We start from the raw sequence: 18,884 nt of genomic DNA, 5'->3' as shown, positions 1-18,884 counted from the left end.
GCTCTCTCACTTCTGCTTGTCCGGGGCCCATCTGATGGAAGAAAGCATACAGCAGCCAATAGCAGATGCTGATTTGCTGCAGGGATCACGTGACATAAGAATTTCATATGATTCCCAGGAGACCCATCGCTAGAATGGCATGGGTACGGGAGTTAAGTATATATTATTTTTATTTTACTAGGGGGACTATTTTATTTGTTTCTTGATATTTTGTATTGTTTTAGAGAATCAATGATGGTGATATTACTTGTAGCTCCTGGGCACCCTGATACAGGTCCCTTAAAGGGAACTGCTAATTGCATGTGTGCGCAGGGGTTTTCATGCTGATTAAATCTGTACCTTGATAGTAGAAATCAATTTTGCAGTTACTGATAAATCCAGCATTTAAGTTGTTTGCAAATGAGTATTTTGTGGTATGACAGTGCCCTTGCGGCTCTCCTGGCCTCCTTTCCGATTTCCCGCCTGCCTTCTGTGTCTGATAGACAGGTCACTTTTATTCCAGTGACCTGCTCACACAAGTGCCATCAGTGCCGGGGCGGTGTATGTGCATTAAGGTCCTCATGATGTTGTAAGATCTAGTGTATTGATCTGTACATGTGTTGTCCCACTTTCTGGCGAGAGAGCTCAGTAAGGAAAATCACTCTCTGAAACAAGAGTAATGTATAGTTCTGTTTATTATTCATCAATCCAAAACTATGACGTCTAAAGCGGGCTTTACACGCTGCGACATCGCTAGCATTTGCTGGTGATGTCGAGCGCGATAGCACCCGCCCCCGTCGTACGGCCGATATGTGGTGATCGCTGCCGTAGCGAACATTATAGCTACGGCAACGTCACATGCACATACCTGCTCTGTGACGTCGCTCTTGCCGGCGAGCCGCCTCCTTTCTAAGGGGGCGGGTCGTGCGGCGTCACAGCGACGTCATACGGCAGGCATCCAATAGAAGCGGAGAGGCGGAGATGAGCAGGACGTAACATCCCGCCCATCTCCTTCATTCCGCATTGCCGGTAGAGGCAGGTAAGGAGATGTTCGTCGCTCCTGCGGTGTCACACACAGCGATGTGTGGTGCCCCAGGAACGAGAAACAGCATCGCTAATAAGCAAAAATGATTTTTTGTTTCAGGACGACTTCTCCGTGGCAATTTTGATTTTGACCGCTTTTGCGATCGTTTAAGGTTGCTCGTAAGTGTCACACACTGCGATATCGTTAATGACGCCGGATGTGCGTCACAAACACCGTGACCCCGACGATAATTCATTAACGATATCATAGCGTGTAAAGCCCGCTTAAGTCAAATTATGACTTTTGTAAAACATAGGACTGCAGGAGCTAATTATACTGCAGAAAAAAAAGTGCAGTGAGTAGCGGTTTTGAAGGCGCTTATGCAGATACTATGTATATAAATAAAGAGCAGTTATACCACCACTCACTGCACTTTTTTCAACTTTAGAATATTAACCAGGTCATGCAATCTGATGTTTGAGAAAAGTCATAATCTGACTGAAACGTCACGTTTTTGTGTTGCTGAACAATAAACAGAACTACACCTTGACATTTAAAGAGCATGGTGAGTTCTTTTAACCATATTATCTAAGGCATAGAACCCTATTAGAGCACCTTGCACTGGGCCATGTTCCATTTTCTTCTCTATAAAACATGAGGAGCCTGTCAGTCTGATAGTAAGACAGGCAATGGGGAATAGGGAGGGAGGGCAAGGGAGCTGCAAGTGCAGTGTCCCACCCAGAAGCACTTGCAGCTCATTTACATACAACTCCAAAACTGGATTTCTCAGGAACTTAATTGCTACAATTGAGGTATGTACAGTATTTAGTCAGAATGAAAGCGCCTGTATATACAGTACATGTCATCATCTTGAAATATAAAATCCTCCTGACAAGTTCACCTGGTCCAAAATGTGAAGTTTTGCTTTAATTTTATTCCCTTATTATATTCTCTTCTGCAGAGGGTGCTTTTATCTGGTACCACACCCCAGAAGTGACTGCAACTTCTGCGCTCCCTAGAGCTATCTCTCTTAAGGAATAGTATATAAACCTTACCAGTAGAAAACCAAGAAGATAAACCGAGAACAGATAAAAGAATAAAATCTTGTATTGTATGTAGATATTTCCATTCTTTAGTCATTGCTCAGTTATTCGACTTGTATTCTGCACATTTACATTCGATTTGCCAGTTGTTGTCTATGTTAAATTCTCCTGTGTTGACTTTTCACATGAAGGAGTTGAGGTCTCGAGTGTTCCAGCAATGAGAATTACAAGCACCAGGCGGGAATGCAAGTTATCTTTAAAGCACCATAAGAAAAAATAATAATTTCCTTAATTAGTCAGAAACACTTGAGCAGAGGGTCTGTGGACCATGTGAAGAGGCAAACACAATTTAACATTATGTTTATTTTCATTAAAGTGTTTAAATAGAAATCCGTTCTGTGAATAAAGGTAATTTACAATTACCTGACTATCTGCTGGTTACTTTCAGCGCATTCACTTCCATTCCTTAACTCCACAATGGTAAAAATAATTTACACAGTAAGTGAAGTATTGTCTTAATTTAATTATCTATGATGGAAACAATGAGCTCTGCTCCATTCCATTTGCCGCGTATTCAAATACAAGTTTAATGAAAGACGGAGGCTTTTCTGAGAATATAATTGTGAAATCCAAATAATGAGGTCAGCCTACGCTGAAAATGGTCCAGTATGGCTTTAAATGTATTTCTACACATTTCAAAGTAAAATTTGCAACCTGTCCCACTTGGTAACACATCATAGTCAATTTGAGAGATAATGCAGAAGTGTATTACGGTAGGAATCCCATGCAGTGTGCTAATTTGGTATGCAAATGAGAAAATTTCATCAAATTAAGGTTTCACATGATAACCAATAAACTAAGAAATAGGAATTGACAGGTAAAATATTGCAATTTCCGTTCCCTGACATCATGCTGTTTAGAGTAATAGTTTTTCTAAACATAAATTTTGCACATGTGGTCCGGGCTAATGTTCAGGAGATAGATGTAAGGCTTTCAGATTGATTAGAAATGTATTAGTCTGTGAACATGCATGTAGGTTACAGGCACCTGACCCAGGAAGACTTGATTACATTAGATATATTCTCCCCTAAATTATACCCCTGTAGTAAGTCCTGTATGCCAGACTGCTCGTGTCACTGTGTAAATAGTCATTTGCGGTACAATCCTAATAATGGCAGCCATTCTCCTCATATATATGGAATTTACATAAGGAGTTGAAAATTCCAAATTGAAATGTTCTGCAGAATGTTCTGGTTTGGAATTCATTATAGAATTGCATTATCTGCAGTTCTCACATATTATTGCACTAGAGCAGGTATCACTCGTGCTTACAAGAAAGGCCAATCTGGGAAGTGGTGCCAAAAGCAAGTTCTCCATAACCTCTCCCAGTAACGCCTCAATAGACCAAAAACTGTTTAGGACATTTTCAAAAGTAACTAAACTGTTATTTATAATTTTCATTTTTAAATTAAAATTGTAATATGAAAACATTTTGTACCAGAGGTAGTGACCAATACAGTTAGTGAACTATACTGGTGCCTTTATGAAGAAAATAGATGACAAACTGTGCTTTAACGAGGGCATAGATCCATACACCATATCTGGAGACTGGCTCTCCCAACGATGAGACATACATATATATGTGTATATATATATATATATATATATATATATATATAAAAAGCTGAATGTGTGTATGTATGTGTGTATGTCCGGGATTGGCATCTGCACCGTCGCAGCTACAGCCACAAAATTTTGCACACTCACACTTCTGGACTCCGAGAGCGTCATAGGCTATGTTTCGAGGGGAAATTTTAACCCCGCGCTTTACAGTTATTCGCCAAAAAACCTGCCTCCATTAAAGCGAATGGAGCTGGGAGCCACAGTGCAGCCAGAACTTCAGAAGAATGCACAGCCACGCCCTTATATGGAATGTTGGCGTGTCACAATGCAGTCAGGGAAAGAGGCAGACAGACAGGGTAAGAAACAGACATAGACAGGGTAAGAGACAGACACAAAGAGACAGACACAGGCAAAGAGACAGACTGACAGGGAAAGAGAGAGACAGGGAAAGAGGGAAAGAGACAGACAGGGTAAGAGACAGACAAAAACATATAAAGAGACAGACAAAGAGACAGACACAGGGAAAGACAGAGGGAAAGAGACAGACAGGGAAAGAGACAGACAGGGAAAGAGAGAGACAGAGAGATATATACAGAGGGGGAGACAGACAGAGAATGGGAGAGAGACAGTTACTATCTCGGGCAGCGCCGGGTGCTATGTTGTGAGGCAAAATTTTAACCCCGCGCGTTCCAATTTACCAATCAATTTTGCCCCTATCTACATAATGGGAAAAAAGTCAAACGAAAAGTGTTGGGGGCAAATTGACAGCTGCCAGATATGAACAAGGGGGACTTAAAGAATGAGAGCGATGGCGCCAAATAGTATATACCGTACAGTTCCTAAGGTGGGGCCCCGACATGGGATACTCACCACACTCGGGGATATGAACACACACACAAAATGTGCCACACACTACCGCGTACTTGAACACATATAACACCCTCAGCACACATTTCACCATGTGAAACAATTTAATAATTACATTTCTATCTATTTGTTTTGTGGTTTTTGTGTGCAGAATACATTTTTGTTAATACATTCTATTTTATTCTATTAACAGCAGTTATTAACCCGGGCGAAGCCGGGTAGTACAGCTAGTGTGTGTGTATATATATATGTGTATATATATATATATATATATATATATAATATTTTATATATAATCTAATATATAAAGCTGAATGTGTGTGTGTATGTATGTGTGTGTATGTCCGGGACTCGCAGCTGCAGCCACAAACTTTTGCACACTCACACGTCTGGACCCCGAGAGCGTCATAGGCTATGTTTTGAGGGGAAATTTTAACCCTGCGCTTTAGTTATTCGCAAAAAAACCTGCCTCCATTAAAGCGAATGGAGCTGGGAGCCACAGTGCAGCCAGAACTACAGAAGAATGCGCAGCCATGCCCTTATATGGAATGTTGGCTTGTCACAATCCAGCCAGGGAAAGAGACAGACACAGACCGGGAAAGAGGCAGACACAGACAGGGTAAGAAACAGACATAGACAGGGTAAGAGACACAAAGAGACAGACTGACAGGGAAAGAGACAGACGGAGACAGACACAGGGAAACAGACATACAGGGAAAGAAAGGGAAAGAGACAGACAGGGTAAGAGACAGACAAAGACAGGTAAAGAGACAGACAAAGAGACAGACACCGGGAAAGAGACAGAGATGGAAAGAGACAGACAGGGAAAGTGACAGATAGACAGACAGGGAAAGAGACAGACAGACAAAGAGAGAGAGACCGAGAGATATATACAGAGGGGGAGACAGACAGAGAATGGGAGAGAAACAGAGAGACAGTTACTATCCCAGGCATTAATACATTCTCTCCCGGGAATGTTAATATATTCTATTTTGTTAACAACAGTTATTAACCCGGGCGAAGCCGGGTAGTACAGCTAATATATATATATATATATATATATATATATATATATATATATATATAATATTACTGCTCAAAAAATAAAGGGAACACCAAAATACCATTTTGTTATTTAAGTGTTCCCTTTAATTTTTTGATCAGTATTTTTTGAGCAGTTATTTAAACTATGACAAAATGTTTGAAAATTCTTTAAAAATTGTCACTTGTATAACTTCATGTTGTGATGTCACTGTGGGATTGCAAGGGACAGGGGGCTCGTATACTGTTCCCCGTGCTAGGTGACACTAGACTATCTCTAACCTTGGGGTTTCTCCTAATGGTGAAGATGCCCGAGTCCTGTGCCTTGCTATTCTCCTGATCAGAACTAATCTGTTCTCCCCCTCCCACGGAAGGAAGGGAGAGGAGTCTGATGGCAACACAGATAAAGACAGACCGGGAACAACCAAAACTCAGACACACTGCAAACTCACAAGAACAAATAGTAAGAAACTAAGGAGTAATGAAGTAAGGCAGCAACAAAAGGACAACAAGGGTTAACACCACAACCACTCACAGCAAAACAGTACTACAACGACCAGTAATTCTGGATCCCAACACCAGACCACTATAGAGTAGCTATAGCTGGCATTAATGCAAAGAGGAGGAGAGCGAATATGACTGGTTCCCCCACAGCATGTGATCAAAGGGAATTAACAAGAAGCCCAGCAAGGATTAATTCTTGCTAGCCTGCCTATGAACTACAAGTTTGTGGGTCAACTCCAGAGTCTCCCTGCGCTAATCACAGACATCAGAGAAGTTAGCATGCAGAGAGCTAGAATCTGTAGTCTCCACAGCTCCTCACACCACCATGACAGTTGGCAACGCCCGCAAAAACTTCCTTTCGACACCATATTATAAGATGTGTAAAATTTATCATTGTTGGTCAATGAAGCTGAGAGAGGGCTTGTCTTTTCTTGTCAACATTTTTATTAACACCATTTTGGGGCACATACAATTTTTGTAGCCTCTTTTTGCATTTTTTGCGATATTGTGGTGGACTAAAACCGCAATTTTGGCACTTCGATATTTTCTTTATTTGTTTACAAGTTTTACCAATTGAGTTAATTCATTATATGTTTTGATAGATCGGACTTTCACTGATGCAGCAATACTAAATGCAGTATGTGTATTTTTTTTTAAATATATATATATTTTTAATTGGGAAAAGAGATGTGACTTGAACTTTCATAGGTTTTTTTTTCATATCAAAATTTTTTTTTACAATGTATTTTGAACCTGAAATCCAACTGATTACCTATACTTTTTACAGCAAAACTACAATATTGCTATATATAGGAAAAAGTACGATCTCCAATGAACGCCAGCCAAAGGCTGAGCTTCATAGGAATACCGTCATGACAGACACGGGGGTCTTCAGCAGAAAACCAACAGTCATGGCAACCAATCAGCACTCCTCAATCACATCAGGAAGAAGCTGATGACCTATTAAAACAACACATTCCTGAACCACACACTGTAATTGTCACTATCAGACATTGACAATTTCGCTTAACAGGTCAACAGCTATGGGCAGAGCTCTACTCTGCTTGCATCTGTTACAGGCAGATGATGGATGAATAATACAGCCATCATCTGTCTGCAAAGTTCTTGAGCCCACATCAAAGACAGGCAGCTGATATATTGCACACCATTATAACATGTCAGTGAGTGGTTAAAACTCAACACACAGTAGATTTAAAAGGAGTTTTCTGTTTTCAGAAAAATCCTGTCACTAAGTGCAGTTTGTTTTGTTATCAAATAAATGATCCTTTACTCTCCCTCTCTAGATCCATTTCTGAGTTTCACAGTTGCACTAGTGTCTTTTATTGTTTACAGCACTGATGTCATATCGATCTTCAGACAATCACTGAGCTCAGGAGCTCTCCCCATGTAGATTGTACGATCCACTGAACTCACTGATTGACTCTAGCGCTGAGAAACATGATAGACATCCGGGCAGTGGTGAAGACTCATTGCTCACCAGACTGGTGATTACAGGACAGCTTTTTTTTTTTTTTAAACAAACTGCTTAGGGATCGAAAGAGTTTTGAAAAAAAATCCTGATTCCTTTGTTTTCCCTATATAAAAGCTGCCACCAGAGGTGTCTCACAGTGACCTGCTTGCCTCTACCCTTTAAAAAGATGTGAACACTCATTCGAGTCTGGAGAGATAGTTGTTTGCAGAACTAGCTAAGGCAGGGGTCTCAAACACAAGACCTTCGGGCTGCAAGTGGCTCCTGAGGCTGCATCATGCGGCCCACAGGCAGCGGAGCTCCTGTGATGACTGCTGCTGGCTCCAGGGGCCCACCGACGCCAGTGCTTTGATTCAGCTGAATTTGAATCCATGGACACACAATAAATTGAAATGTATTGCAATGCAGAGACTGACTCTCTGCGCTGCAATACCAATACTAACCAGCAGCCACTTGGAACACTGATGGTGAAATTAATACAAGATGGCGGACATTACTATAAAATAGGGACAAGGATGGGGATATTACTACAAGTAAAGGACTAAGATAGGGACATTACTATAAGATGAAGACCAGGTTAGGGGACATTAGTACAATATAGGGACCAGGATTGGAGACATTACCAGAAGAAGAAGACTAGGATGTGAACATTACTATAAGATGGGGACCACATGGCAGACAATACTATAGAATAGGGACAAGGATGTGAACATTACTAGAAGATGGGGACTCACTTCTCCCTTGGAAAAAGATTACACGTCGAAACGCGCGTAGGGATTGGGGACACTGCACACTTTGGGCCAGGTATTGACCACTAATTTGATTGTTTATCTTCCTTGGTTGTATCTTGCAATTACTTTTCTTTCGGGGGTTTTATGACATATGTGTTTCAGTAGCTATATATTATTTATACAGGTTTTCCCCTTTGTATTTACCACCAAGCATTTTTCATACATGCTGTACACTTCCACATCTTCCCCCTGGTTGTTTTTCATTTACCTGTACAACCCATTGTTATATATAGTTTTGACATAGTTATACCATTTTTTTACACTCAATTGAGACTTCATTAAACACAATTTGGGGTCATATGGATTATATTTGATATTTTTCATCTTTAGTGGTGTCATTATTTTTTATATTATCATTTTGATTTGAGCAATTGTATCTACCTATTGTTACATTTACCTGCCTTTGTGTGGTCTCTGTCCTCTCCATTTTCACAGTTGTTATCATGTCTACCAGGTTTTAATAATTTAATTAGATAAAATGAGTTATTTTTTTGTTACCTATGTCTTTAGCGCAATTTCTTATATAATTCACAAGATGGGGACCAGGATGGGGGACATTACTACAAGATGTTGACCAGAATTACTATATGGTGCTATTTGTAACACAATGTTACTGTACGGGGCATTTAGGGACAGAAAAAGTAAAATAAATTGTAAAAAAAAATAGTTAAAATAAAGTATGAAAAAATAATTGAAAAGTATTTTGCCACTAAAAATGTTATTTTATGTACAAACTGAAGTAAATAAAAAGAGTACACATTTGTTATCGCTCCCCCTGTAACAATACAAGGTATAAAACTGTACAATAACCCACATGATTAATGCCACAAAAAAAAAATCACGTTCAAAATTGTTCAAAAAAAATTATCAAAAAGTTGTTTAAAAAAAAAAAAAAAGGGTATCACTGAAAATGTCATCTCAACCTGCAAAGAATGCAGGCCGTCAAATTCAATTTTTTTTCTCTGTGTGTCTCATATGCACAGACAAATTTGACACTCCTTATCTAAGGTATATATGGTATGACGGTGATCTGGAAAAGAAGACCTTCCTTCCAAACCTCATCAATGTAGTTCTGAGAATGACGTAGCCATTACTCAAAGTGGAAATTACTCTATTCTCAGATCAGTACCAACCAGGGGCTGGGTGGCAAATTTTAGCCTGGGGAACAAACACACAGCAGTGGTCCATGAATAGCAGCCGATCCTTAAAGGGAACCTGTCAGGTCGAATATGCACCCAGAACCACGAGTAGTTCTGGGTGCATATTGCTAATCCCTGCCGAACTGTCCATGTATCTAGTAGCATAGATAAAGAAATCTTTAGAAAAATTACCGTATTTCTAAAGATCTTTTATCATATGCTAATGAGTGCAGGGAGTGCCATGAATAGAGCTGTGGTATTGCCATTTTTAAGAGTATTTTCAGGATATAATTCTCTGCATACCATCCCAGCATCCTCTTTTTTGTGTGTACCTTTTGCATTGCAGGCTCCATTATTTTAATGTATTTTTATTAAGTGTATTTTAATTCTTTTTTGTTAATAAAAATATTTTTAATAATAAAAAAAACATTATTCCACTAAAAATTCTTCTTAAAGTCATTATTTTCTTCCGAATTATTTTTCCTAAAGGAAGCAATTTAGAGTTTAATCAATTTATTTCATTTTGTAATTCATTAATTAATGATTAATTAATACATTAATTAATGTAATTAATTCATTTGTATACTTGGTACGAGCATCACAGGTGCTTGAGCTCCATGCTTGAGTCACAACTCTGCATGTTTTGTGGCTTTTAGATAGCCCATCAACATGCAGGGATTGCCTGCCACACACGTTAAGGCTATGTACGCACGTTGCGTATTTACATGCAGTTATGCTGCGATCTGCACCGCAGCGTAACTGCATGCGTCCTGCGTCCCCTGCATAATCTATGAAGATGCACACGTGGCGTATTAGAGCGCAGCGCTTTGGCTGCTGCCCGAAGCGCGTTCTAAGAAGTGACATGTCACTTCTTTCCTGCGCTCTGCATGCAGCCCCCGCTCTGTCTATGGGAGAGGCTGCACTCAGAGCGCATGGAATCGGCTTTTTTTTTCATTATGGACTCTTTCTGCAGCGATTTGAAGCGCACGTGTGCTGTTCAAATTGCTGCAGAAATTTCTGCAGGGACAGTACGCAACGTGCGCACATAGCCTTATACTGTAGCCATGTTGGCTACTGGCATTACTGTGATTGTCCAATCCAACTGAATTGCATTCTCAGGTCTTATATAAGACCTGGTGTGCAATGCTCAGCCCACTGTCCTCTGAAATTAGTTCAGGGAGAGTTGTTGTAAGAGGGAGAGCTGACTTTAGAGCAGGCATATAGTCAGTGTTGAATTGGCATTGCAGTAATTCTATACCGCTTCTACAGTATTAACCCCTTCACCCCCAGGCGATTTTCCATTTTCCGTTCTTTTGTTTTTGCTCCTCCTCTTCCGAGAACTGAAACTTTTTTATTTTTCAATCAATCTTGCTATATGAGGGCTTGTTCTTTGTGGGACGAGTTGTACTTTTGAATGATATCATAAGTTTTACCATATAGTGTACTTAAAAATGGCAAACTAATTCCAAGTACGGACAAATTGCATCAAAAGTGTGATTGAATGATTGTTTTTGGGAAATTTTATTCATCCTGTTCAATACATGATAAAACTGATCGGTGTGATGCCTCAGGTCGGTATGAGTTCGTAGACACCAAACATGTATAGGTTTACTTTTATCTTAGGGGTTAAAAAAATGTAAACGTTTGTCCAAAAAATGTGGTGCACTTTTGTCGTCATTTTCCACGACCCGTGACATTCTAATTTTTCGGGATATGAGGCAAAGTGATGGCTTATTTTTTGTATCTTCAGCTGACTTTATTAATGGTACTATTTCTGTGCAGTTACTATGTTTTGATTGCCTGTTATTGCATTTTGCGCACAATTTTTGACAACCAAAATATGTAATGTTTGCGTCTGGAATATTTTTTTTGCTACACTGTGTACCAATCAGATTAATTGATTTTATATTTTGATAGATTGGGCATTTCTGAACACGGCGATACCAAATGTGTGTATATTTTTCAATGGCGCGAATGGGAGGTGATTTGAACTTTTTTTTTTAAACATCTTTTTATTGAATTTAAACTGAATTTCTTTTACAATTTGCTCTTATACAAAGAGCATTTCATTGATGACATTATAATCAAAAGTGATTTGAACTTTTATTTATTTTTTATTTCCTTTTTTCTTATTTATTTAGTAGTCCCTCTAGGGTACTATAAGGATCAGCAATCCTATCACTCATTCATTTCTCTTGATCATAGCTTCACAGCTCAGACCAGGAGAAATGCTTGTCTTCTGTTACAACCAGCTCTCTGCCGGCTGTAATAGGAAGTGAGTCACAATAGCGACAGGAGTCATCACATGACCCTGTTCTACCATGGCAAGCATTGGTTCCCCATGATCACGTTACAGGGCCTCCGTTGGCGGTGGGTAAGTGCGCATTACCTGCTACGGCGCTTAAATTGCACTGTCACATTTTGACAGCGCAATCTATGGGATTAGCAGGCATGGGTGGATCACAGATCCACCTGCGTCTGAAGGCACACGTCTGCTGTACAAATCAGCAGACATGTGCGGGGATCTCCGCTGGCTCACCGCAGCAGCCAGCGGTGATCACTCCTTCATGATTTAGCACATACCAGTACGTCCTTGGTCATGAAGGGGTTAGAACAAAAGTAATTTTCAGAGCCAGATACTGTCCTTCCTTTAGTTAAACTGCTATTACCTGTATTCAATGCAGGGATAGCTGCTGGAGGAGGGATAATTTTAGATTATAATCATATACTGTAGGCAGAGTTTATTGCCTTAAGGCCCCGTCACACGCTACGATATATCTAACGATATGTCGGCGGGGTCACAGAGTTTTTGATGCACATCCGGCATCGTTAGAGATGTCGTAGCGTGTGACATCTCCGAACGACTGTTAACGAGCAAAAATACCCACCTTATCGTTGCTCGTTGACACGTCGTTCATTTTCATAATGTCGTTCCTCCTTCTGTGCGCCGGTTGTTCATCGTTCCCGAGGCAGCACACGTCGCTACGTGTGACACCCCGGGAACGACGAACACAGCTTACCTGCGGCTGCCGGCAATGCGGAAGGAAGGAGGTGGGCGGGATGTTACGTCCCACTCATCTCCACCCCTCCGCTTCTATTGGGCAGCCGCTGTGTGACGTCGCTGTGACGACGATTGTCCCTCCCCCTTCAGGAGGAGGATGTTCGCCGCCCACAGTGATGTCGTTAGGGAGGTAAGTACATGTGACGGGGATTAACGACATTGTGCGCCACGGGCAACGAATTGCCTGTGACACACAAACGACAGGGGCAGGTGCGATCGCACGTCATATTGTACCATGTGACGCCGCCTTTACAGTTCTTCTATAGTTACATTGCTGTTGAAACCTAAAAATATTAGTCCTTTTCAGGGGTACATACTGTCCTTTCTTTAGTAAAACCGCTGTTTCCTGCATTCAATGTAGGGATTGTTGGTGGAGGAGGGATAGTTTGGAATTAGAGGCATCTAGGCAGGGTCTATTGCCTTACAATCCTTCTAAACTTATACTGCTGCAGCTTAAAAACAAAAGCTTTTTTTCAGGGCTACATATTTTTTCCCCTAATAATAGTGGAAAGTTTGCAGGCATATATACTGTTGTATCTACCTCATTTAAAATGAGCAAGGCATGTTGCAAGCGGACGTGCTGCTGACGAAGCATGCCGAGGCCATGGGCCATGAGAAACTGTGCCTGCTGCGAGAGCACAATCAACATGCTCAGCCACGAGACCAAGCTTTCTGTCCCACTTTGCAGGGTGGCTCTGGATGCCACTCTTAAAGCCAGAATAGTGTGAACAGGTGGTCGGTTGGATGGAAAATAATTCTTCCAGTATGTTTACCAGCACTACACTGTCTTCCACACTGTCCAGTCTCACTAGCTAAGAGTCTGGACCACATAACCCTTACCCTAATCCTCCTCCTTCCCACCACGGCAAGTCTCAGGACCAAGTGATCCCACACTCGGATACTCCGAGGAGCTCTCTCGTATTTATTGATTCTGGCCTCTTGCTCTGCACATTTCAAGAGGGATATGAAGAGATTGTGTGTAGTGATGCCTATGTATTTGAGCAGCCACGGTCAGAAGAAGACAACGATAGGGGACGGCAATTAGTGTCTCAAAAGGTAGATGATGATAAGACACTGTTGGCAGCAAGTGATGCTGTTAAATAAACAAGTCAGGAGGACCAGAGTGCAGAAATGGAAGATAAGGTATAAGGCTATGTGCGCACGTTGCGTATTTGCATGCAGTTATGCTGCGATCTGCACCGCAGCGTAACTGCATGCGTCCTGCGTCCCCTGCATAATCTATGAAGATGCACACATGGCGTATTAGAGCGCAGCGCTTTGGCTGCTGCCCGAAGCGCGTTGTAAGAAGTGACATGTCACTTCTTTCCTGCGCTCTGCATGCAGCCCCCGCTCTGTCTATGGGAGGGGCTGCACTCAGAGCGCATGGAATCGGCTTTTTTTTTTCATTACGGACTCTTTCTGCAGCGATTTTGAAGTGCACGTGTGCTGTTCAAATCGCTGCAGAAATTTATACAGGGACAGAACGCTACGTGCGCACATAGCCTTAGATGATGAAGTCACTGACCTAACCTGGGAAGGTACCTTGCCGAGCAAGAGAGAAAGGGATCCGCAGCACTGGTCTGGCTGGGGAACAGCTATCAAAGTTTCATTAGCCCCTCCTGGTGCCCAGGCCCTGATGAGCGGGGTAGTCTGACAAAGAGGGTAAATTATTTGAAGATGGTGAAGAAGTATCTAGTCAACTATACATATATCCTCCTTGATTCCTCTGTGATGTACAACTATTGGGTATGCAAGCTGGATTTGTGGCATGACCTGTCCCTCTACTCTTTGGAGGTGCTGGTCTGCCCCACAGCTAGCGTTTTCTCAGAGTGGGGTTTTAGAGCTGCAGCAGGCAGAAAAACTGATAGGTGCATCCACCTGTTGACTGAAAATGCTTATCAAAATGAACAAAACCTGGATTGGCCCAGACTTCTCAACGCCACCAGATGACAGCAGCTTACTCTAAAGCCAACTGAAATATTTATTTTTTTCTGGTGTATTCCCATGCACCCCTTCCCACCCAAAAAAGGGTATTCAGTGCATGGTTTCTTCTTTTTCTTGTCTTGCTCCTCAACCTCTTGTCCTCCACATCAATTTTAAATGGTCATTAGGTGGCCCTCGCTTTAAATTTTAAAATGGTCAGCATAGGGCCATTGCTCCAAATTTTTAGAGAGAAAAAAGGTAGCCCTCGCTTCAAATTTTAAGACAGTAAATAGGTGGTATTCACTCAAAATTATTAGAGGATAATCAGGTGGCCTTCGCTTTAAACTTTAAGAGTCTACACAGGTGGCTCTCAATCATAAATTTTAGAGAGTAATCAGGTCGTCCTTAGTCCAAATTTTTAGAGGGTAAACAAGAGTCTCTCACTTCAAATTTTATAAGGGTAAACAGGCAGCCCTCACCTATAAGCTTTAGAGGGTTATGATGCGACTCTTGCTCTAGATTTTTCCAGGGTGTGTATGATGCTAGCTTTCATAATTTTTTCAGAATGTGTATACCCCCTAGGATTAAATGTTTTCAGCCCTTGCAGTGGCGTAGGAATAGGCATTACCAGTCCAGGAGTCGCACTCCTTACAAATGGGGAAAAATGTTTTCTGAGGTGCTCTTCTACACATCTTTCAGAGTGTGTTGCAGTCCCTCCTTCTAATTTTTGGCATCTCTTGCACTAAGTTCATAGGCTTTATGAGTCTAGGAGTCTCACTACTTAACAATTTTAACAGAATGTGTATTATGTCTAATACAGGGTGTATCTGAGTCCCTATTGCAATGTTAAAAATACATTTAGCGTTGACTACCAGTGGGTGTAGTTTTCCCCCCTCTACTATGTCATCAACTGTAGTCATAGGCAATGAGGAAATATGGTGCTGCTATTAAGGGGTGGAGGAGGCAGGTTTTTTTCCTCTTTTTAATTTTGCCTTATATACAAGTCATTACACGGGAAAGAATGTTTCCTAACATTTTTTTCTGTAAAATCCATTTTATCTTCGGTTCTGTATGTTTTAATGTCAGTCTGTAAAAGGGGAGTAATATTCTAACAATATTGTTCCAAGCAGCGACCTTGGAGTCAGAGATGTATTCAGGTGTCTTCCCCATGCTGTTCCCATTCCATTTCAATGCTGTTTACATCCATTTCAGCAATTTTCCTGAACCCCTCCATCCCCCCAGCCCCCCTGGTAGGGTCTTCTGGAAAAATGCGTGAGATTCCCATTGAGTTGCTTTACTCTCTTTACTCAAATCATCCGACCTGCTTGATTTGAGTATTGAGCACTTGAGCATTTTAGTGCTCGCTCATCACTAGTTATAGTCACTTATTATCCTGTGTATACCATCTGCTGTCTGTGCGCACAGTATACCACATACAGTATATGAGAAAATATTTGACTGGTATATAGAGATCCGCAACTTAATTTGCAGGACTTTGGTCCAGCCGTCAGTTCAATATTCAATAGTTGTTGGATAGGAGTCAATGGCCCAAACTCCCACTTGATGGCATACTCTTTCTCTTCCTTTGATTTGTATTCTGGCAAAATGTCATGTATGTGTCATACTACAAAGATGACATCACGCAAGGACTATAAATCAAAATAGGATCTTGAGATTCTGGCAGATAGGAGAAGGCCCTCAGAGTTCTGTTCTGATGGCCATGGACTACTAATGTGACTGTTTTATCACTATCTTGTGGATCAATGTACTCATGGTGGCTCAGTGGTTAGTACTTTTGCATTGCAGTGCTGGAGTCCTGGTTTCAATCTTACCAAGGACAATATCCGTGAGGAGTCTGCATGTTATCCTTGTGTTTTTTCCCACACTCCAAAGATGTTGTACCACTTGTACCAGCGTCCTCATGCTGTCCTGCCCTACTCTTCCAGTGGGGACGCTGGCACTCTCACCTTCCTTTCCACCCAGCAAAGGCAGCCCTGTCCCCGGTTCATTCTGTTGTCTCACAGGGCCTGTGGAACTGAAAAAGAGAGAGTGCAGTGAGGAAAGAGCCTGCACCATTACTCTGCTATATGATGAGGAGGAAGTAATGCATAATCCACAGAGGACATGGCGTGCCAGAAGCCTTTGGTGGAGAAGTCCAGGAGTGAAAGTTAGGATATGTCTGTCTAGGCTGTTTGTAAAGGAGGAGGTAGTTGAGGCTGATAATACCATCATTCTACATATCTTGACTTGCAGAGTGGCAGCACGAGTAGACTCACAGGAGAAGAATATACCTAGCTGCTGATGCAGTGGTCGACAGTGTCCCAGCACAAGTTAGGCTTGTATAAGTGTGGCACCCCTGAGGCTTCAGTCACCACAGGGTATTGTACTCAAATTTAGGTGTAATGCTAAATCCGGATTCCGGGAAGGTCAGTCCCAGTTTCACCACTCACGCATTCAAATACACACCAGGTTGCCTCTGTTACCACTGCGGACTAGGCTAGGATAGGGTAGTAAAGTGGTTGCCTACAGAGTGGCATTTACAGGATGCCCTCACACAGGGGCCCCAGTCCCACTAGCTTAGGACCTGGGAGGAGGGAGGTGCAGCCAGCAGGGGGAGTCAGGTGCCAATACAACAGTTAGAGAGTTCTCCAGTAGGAGAGGAAGGGAGCAGACGTATCTCACGGGTGCTCCAGTGGGAGAAAGGAGAGTTCACACAGTTGCCGTGGGGAGAGTGCATCTGCTCCCCTCGGAACCAGTGCCACTCAGGACGGCAGGACCCTAGGGAAGATCATACTCCATGTTGGTTTTCCAGAATCTGCCTGGACGGGGAAAGTTTCAAGCTTCCCTGGCCACACAGAGCCCTAAAGCCCAGTGCCAGAGAGGATCGAGGGCCTAGGATAACGCCAGATCCCATAGCGGAAATGCAGCACCTGTATATAGGGACAACAGTACTACTCATGAAAACCCGGGTCCCCAAGTAGCTTCAAGCCAGGGGATCTACTGCACAGGCGCTTCAAGGAGGGAACCCACCGAACACCACACCGGACTGATGTTTACAAGAATTCGAGTTCGACGGAGCCCATCGCAGCAAGTGACCGACATTACCCGGGTGAGCTGTACAACACAAGAGTGAGTAAACAACCTGGAACCGCAGCTATAGACTCTGTCTCTTAATTACCGGCGCCACCACCCAGCGCCTTGGCACCCGCCATTACTACTCCCCTCATCATCCTCCACCTGTGGGGAGCGATACCATCCAAAGCTGCTACCACCATCCACCCTGAAGGACAGCAACAGCAACTTCGCTGGCTGCATACCACAGGTGGCGTCATGACATTCACCTCACTACTACCCCCATCATCCTTCCCCAGCCATCTTCTGTACGCCTCAGGGCAACGGAGCCGGGCTAGGCCACCCGTGACAGTGACAGTCGACGGCCCGGCAACGAGTAGGTTAATCAACTGCCCGGTGAGGCGCTACATTACACCCTGGGGTCGAGGGGTTTTCACCCAACACATCGCCGGGCCAGGGGGTGCAGATCCTCTGCGTCATCACGGGCTAGCCTGGCCCGGTTTCGTGACCCTGAGACATACGGGAGGGAGGGAAGGCAGTTGACAGGAGGAAGGATGGAAGATGGGAGTGGTAGTGAAGATTAGGAAAGTCTTTTTAGATCATAACGCCACCTATGGTCCGCGGCTAGAGATGAGCCGCCGCTGAGGGTGCCGCTGGTGAAGGTCGCAGCCGAGATAGTGTCGCTCCCCACAGGCAGAGCGGGGTTACCCCGGGGAGGATGATGGAGGACAAACGGGGGTGGTGGTAGTCCCCGTTGGCGCCGCAGCGCTAAGTGACGGTGCCGGCAAATGAGACGCAGAGGCAGGGGCTGTGGTTCCAGGTCTTTTACTCACTGGTAGTTCAGGCGCTGCCCCAGAGTACCGGTCTCTGCACAATGGGCTCCAGCCAATTCTGGATAGTCGGCGGTGCCTGTGGAAGTGTTTCTAGTGAAGTTTTCCCCATTTGCTAACCGAAACCCGGGCTGAGCCTCCAGCTCCAAGCCATGGGCCCCACGCAGAAAGAGAAACAGTCAACTCTTGTTGTCTGTGCGAGATGTTATCCCAAGCTGTGCTCGAGAAAGTCTGCTCTAGTTTGATGGTTGCGCCTACTTCTTACCCCATGTGGTGCCCGCACCCAGTGGTTGTCCCATGCTTCGTGATGGCTAACTACCCTGTCTGCCCTAGTCCACCCCACTGTGGGAAAGCACCTTACTGTTGTATGTGTCTGTTTTGTGAAGGCACCAGCAGCTAACCCCCTCCTAACCCGGGATGGATATTACCCTGTAAAAGTGGTCTAATACCCTGTGGTGCCTGAAGCCCAGGGGTGCCACACTTGTATATTCACACGCT

The sequence above is a fragment of the Anomaloglossus baeobatrachus genome, chromosome 6 (assembly GCF_048569485.1).
Source record: "Anomaloglossus baeobatrachus isolate aAnoBae1 chromosome 6, aAnoBae1.hap1, whole genome shotgun sequence".
Classification (NCBI taxonomy): Eukaryota; Metazoa; Chordata; class Amphibia; order Anura; family Aromobatidae; genus Anomaloglossus; species Anomaloglossus baeobatrachus.
The sequence above is the reverse complement of the archived record's forward strand: the minus strand, read 5'-3'. Positions refer to the sequence as shown.